This window comes from Sinocyclocheilus grahami, unplaced genomic scaffold (assembly GCF_001515645.1).
Source record: "Sinocyclocheilus grahami isolate Dianchi unplaced genomic scaffold, SAMN03320097.WGS_v1.1 scaffold522.1, whole genome shotgun sequence".
Lineage (NCBI taxonomy): Eukaryota > Metazoa > Chordata > Actinopteri > Cypriniformes > Cyprinidae > Sinocyclocheilus > Sinocyclocheilus grahami.
Window position 1 is genome coordinate 176,072 of NW_015505701.1, and position 4,832 is coordinate 180,903.

Genomic DNA, 4,832 nt, shown 5'->3' on the forward strand with positions numbered 1-4,832 from the left:
TGAGTCCAATACGGAGCACACCTGAAGCTGGACTGTCAACAGGTGTTTCTGAATCACCTGGTACTCCAGTGTCCACTCGGAATGTGCTTCCCAGGGCACGTCGATTGCCTTCCCATTTGAAGGGTTTTGCACTTTACTGATTGTTAAATGTTCTCTGTACTTGGTTTTGTTATGTGCAGGGTTAATTCATGTAACAATGGGAATATTAATGCAGAGTTTCTTGATATACTGAATCCTTATGGGCCTATGTGATTTATGTTGCATTTTTGTTAAACGTCTCTTTGTGCGTTTTGGTCCTTTTGATACAGATTTTGGGTAATATATTGTTTGGACTTTTATGTCTACATTTTGTTTATGCCATATATGTATAAGGGTTGTGTTAGAAATGAGGACATTTCTTGTTGGGTAAGGGAGTATTATGTAGGGAGTTAAATTCAAGGTTAACATTAATGTTCTATAACTTTAAATAAGATCTAGAGGTAATATCGCGAGAACGGGGACCCGCGATTAGGATCGCGGGAGAAAATGATCGAGAGAGTTGTGAGAGCGTAGAGAGAGAGATGACACGCTCTGTGTAATCGGATGTGGCTGATTCATGATGTTTACCTCTTCATGTTTAATAAATCAAGTGTTATGATTTGCCGAGCTCCCTGTCGGTGTCCTCCTTAGATCAAAGCCAAGAACCCACGAGCCAGAGCGTGGTAAGAACTGTGACGCTCATATATAGGAAGAACACGCGTTACAGTATTTATAAAGCATATGTTCTGTATGACCATATTCTACATCCCTAACTCTACCCAACACCTAAACTTACCATCTACCTCACTAACTATTAATAAGCAGCAAATTAGGAGTTTGTTGAGGAAAAAGTCATAGTTAATGGTTTGTTAATAGCGAGAGTTGGACCTTAAAATAAAGTGTGACTCAAAATATCAAACTAAAATATAGTACATTCCTTTCATTGAAATAAAAAAGGCCTCCACACAAGGAGCACTAGAGGGTTAAGTAAATGTAAGAGATTAATATTTTGATGTATACATATAATTGGGTGTAGTTCTGATAAGATGCGTCTTTTGACATTGAAAGGGGAGTTTTTTGGAGCTGGCAGACAAACCCCATGCAGTCATTCGACTGGCTTCACGATCTAGTGTACTGCCAAAGCATCACGTTTTACATGTTTCATGGTGGTCTTACATTTTTCAGGCGCTCTTAAATGATACAGTAGCACAAAAGCAAGTTGCACATGAAGAATTGAATGTGTTTGTACATGACCAGATCACTGATGTGCTGTTTTACTGCAGTAAGTATATATTAATTAACATTAATATGATTTATGTCCATCAGAGTTGATGTTTCAATCTAACCTTGTCTCTGATTGAGAAATTTGCTAGGTGTAATGTGGTTGAGAAGCTACAGAAATGGAAGACCAGGATAAAGATGGTTTGATTTATTTTTTTCCATGATGAAGAATTGAATTATATGATGTCATCTAGGCTTATTGCTCGTTTTCACAACTGAAACCAATAAATAAAAATAAATATTTAATCCGTTATTAATTGACATGGCTTGCTAGACAATTGCAAAAAAATAGGCATATACAACTGACTATACAAAAGACTGATCTTTCATTTTGTCCGTGTTTTTTCTGTGTAAATGAATAAAATATAAATTAAAAGTGTCCAAAAGCTTAAGTGTAATGGGTGCACTTACTCAATATATGCTATCATAATCTGTGATTACCATAAATTCAGATGCAATGTTAGAAATATTAGCAGCAGTCTGCATGGCAATCCAAGTATCACTGTTGCTAATATATCAGCAGCAGCATAAAGTATATTTAGTTGCATGAAATTTCAGTGATAAGATAACGCTTGGATGGTAGTGAACTTTTGAGGTGAAATAGGCATTTGCACTCCGGACTACAGTTCCCATCATCCATTGCACTTACACAGCTAAATTCACTGATCACACAGCCGTCACTAATCACACGCTCACCTTAGAGCCATTACACACTCTATTTAACACTCTCTCAGTTCCTGTTTAGATCACCGTGTATTGTTCTGCGTTTATCACTCATCTAGCGATAGCTGCATTTCCGAGCCTAGTGTCTTGTTTTCCTTGTTTTCTTTGTTTCCCCATGTTCTGATCACTGCCTGTGTACCTGGATTTTCCCTTGAGTCTCGCCCAATTGGATACTGTTCGCCCCTGCCTGGACCTTTGCCTTGTACCTGGATTATCCCTCTTGCCTTGCCATCAATATACCCGTTTGCCATTTTTTGACCTATGCCTGTTTTTGACCACGTCTCTGTTAATAAAGCCTTGCAGATGGATCCGCACGCTTCCTGTGTTCCCGCCGTAACAATTAGCAGCAGCATGCATAGCAAGTCATTATTATGGCTAATATAGCAATGGCAGTAGAAAGCGCTTTAGTTGCATACAATTTTAGTGATAACTCACGGAGGGTAAATTAACTCTTTAAAGTGCAATAGGTATGTATTACTTTGCTAATTCAACAGGGCTTACAGCAGGTTTCGTGCAGCAGCAGTAGATTATGCTTCGCAAATTTTGATTAAATATTCACAATGTTGTAATAGGAATTTATTGTGCGAGCTGTTGCGGTTGTAATATCATTAACAGCAACAGCATGTACTTCAACTCCGTATTGAAATGTTAGTGAATATTATCAATAGCAGCAGTAGCAGAAGTTTTGCTGCGTTGGCCGTATCGCATTGCATACATTACAGACCACTTTACCTATCATTATGGGTCTATTGATTTGGTCATATTATGCCGCTCGTGTCTTGCGTAGAAACCATGTTAGAGTAAAATAGGCATTCGCCTAGCTACCCGTATACCTAATTAATGGAGCTCTCAGCAGTTCAGTCTCTAGTGCAGTAGCAGCAGCTTGCATAGGCATTCAGTCATCGAGATTTTTCTCAGCAGCATGCACAGCATTTCTATGTTGCAAATTTTAATTTGCACACAATTAATATAAAAGCAGACAACTGCATTTAAATAGTCACTGTAGTGTCTTGCTCAAGGCCATCTTGGAACGGAGCCACGCATTTAGCAATGATGTGTTCATACAATGCAAACATTATTGTTCTTAATATGCAAAATAAATATTTTAAATTATCAAAATAAATGAGCAGCTGAGCAGCTGGTAGAATTAGTCCTGGGCATATGACACCACAACTACAGGGTGTACAGTGATTTATTATTTCACCAAATATCCAAATATTTTATTAATAAGTTAAAGGTAAGTATTTCCACTGCAGTAAATTCAGATGCAAGGTTAGAAATAATGTCCGTGGCCTTTCGGCCGATTGCCACTAGAGGTCATTCTACCATTACATTGACTCTCACACTACACAGACTGTTACATGGCACTCCGGACTACAGTTCCCATCATCCATTGCACTTACACAGCTAAATTCACTGATCACACAGCCGTCACTAATCACACGCTCACCTTAGAGCCATTACACACTCTATTTAACACTCTCTCAGTTCCTGTTTAGATCACCGTGTATTGTTCTGCGTTTATCACTCATCTAGCGATAGCTGCATTTCCGAGCCTAGTGTCTTGTTTTCCTTGTTTTCTTTGTTTCCCCATGTTCTGATCACTGCCTGTGTACCTGGATTTTCCCTTGAGTCTCGCCCAATTGGATACTGTTCGCCCCTGCCTGGACCTTTGCCTTGTACCTGGATTATCCCTCTTGCCTTGCCATCAATATACCCGTTTGCCATTTTTTGACCTATGCCTGTTTTTGACCACGTCTCTGTTAATAAAGCCTTGCAGATGGATCCGCACGCTTCCTGTGTTCCCGCCGTAACAATTAGCAGCAGCATGCATAGCAAGTCATTATTATGGCTAATATAGCAATGGCAGTAGAAAGCGCTTTAGTTGCATACAATTTTAGTGATAACTCACGGAGGGTAAATTAACTCTTTAAAGTGCAATAGGTATGTATTACTTTGCTAATTCAACAGGGCTTACAGCAGGTTTCGTGCAGCAGCAGTAGATTATGCTTCGCAAATTTTGATTAAATATTCACAATGTTGTAATAGGAATTTATTGTGCGAGCTGTTGCGGTTGTAATATCATTAACAGCAACAGCATGTACTTCAACTCCGTATTGAAATGTTAGTGAATATTATCAATAGCAGCAGTAGCAGAAGTTTTGCTGCGTTGGCCGTATCGCATTGCATACATTACAGACCACTTTACCTATCATTATGGGTCTATTGATTTGGTCATATTATGCCGCTCGTGTCTTGCGTAGAAACCATGTTAGAGTAAAATAGGCATTCGCCTAGCTACCCGTATACCTAATTAATGGAGCTCTCAGCAGTTCAGTCTCTAGTGCAGTAGCAGCAGCTTGCATAGGCATTCAGTCATCGAGATTTTTCTCAGCAGCATGCACAGCATTTCTATGTTGCAAATTTTAATTTGCACACAATTAATATAAAAGCAGACAACTGCATACAAATAGTCACTGTAGTGTCTTGCTCAAGGCCATCTTGGAACGGAGCCACGCATTTAGCAATGATGTGTTCATACAATGCAAACATTATTGTTCTTAATATGCAAAATAAATATTTTAAATTATCAAAATAAATGAGCAGCTGCTTCTGAGGTAGAATTAGTCCTGGGCATATGACACCACAACTACAGGGTGTACAGTGATTTATTATTTCACCAAATATTTAATGTTAAAGGTAAGTATTTCCACTTGCAGTAACGTTGATGAATGTTAATGGGGAAAAAAAAAAAAGTTGACTACTCAAAAACACAAATGACAAATTTAAAACTATTTGCTCAGGCCGCC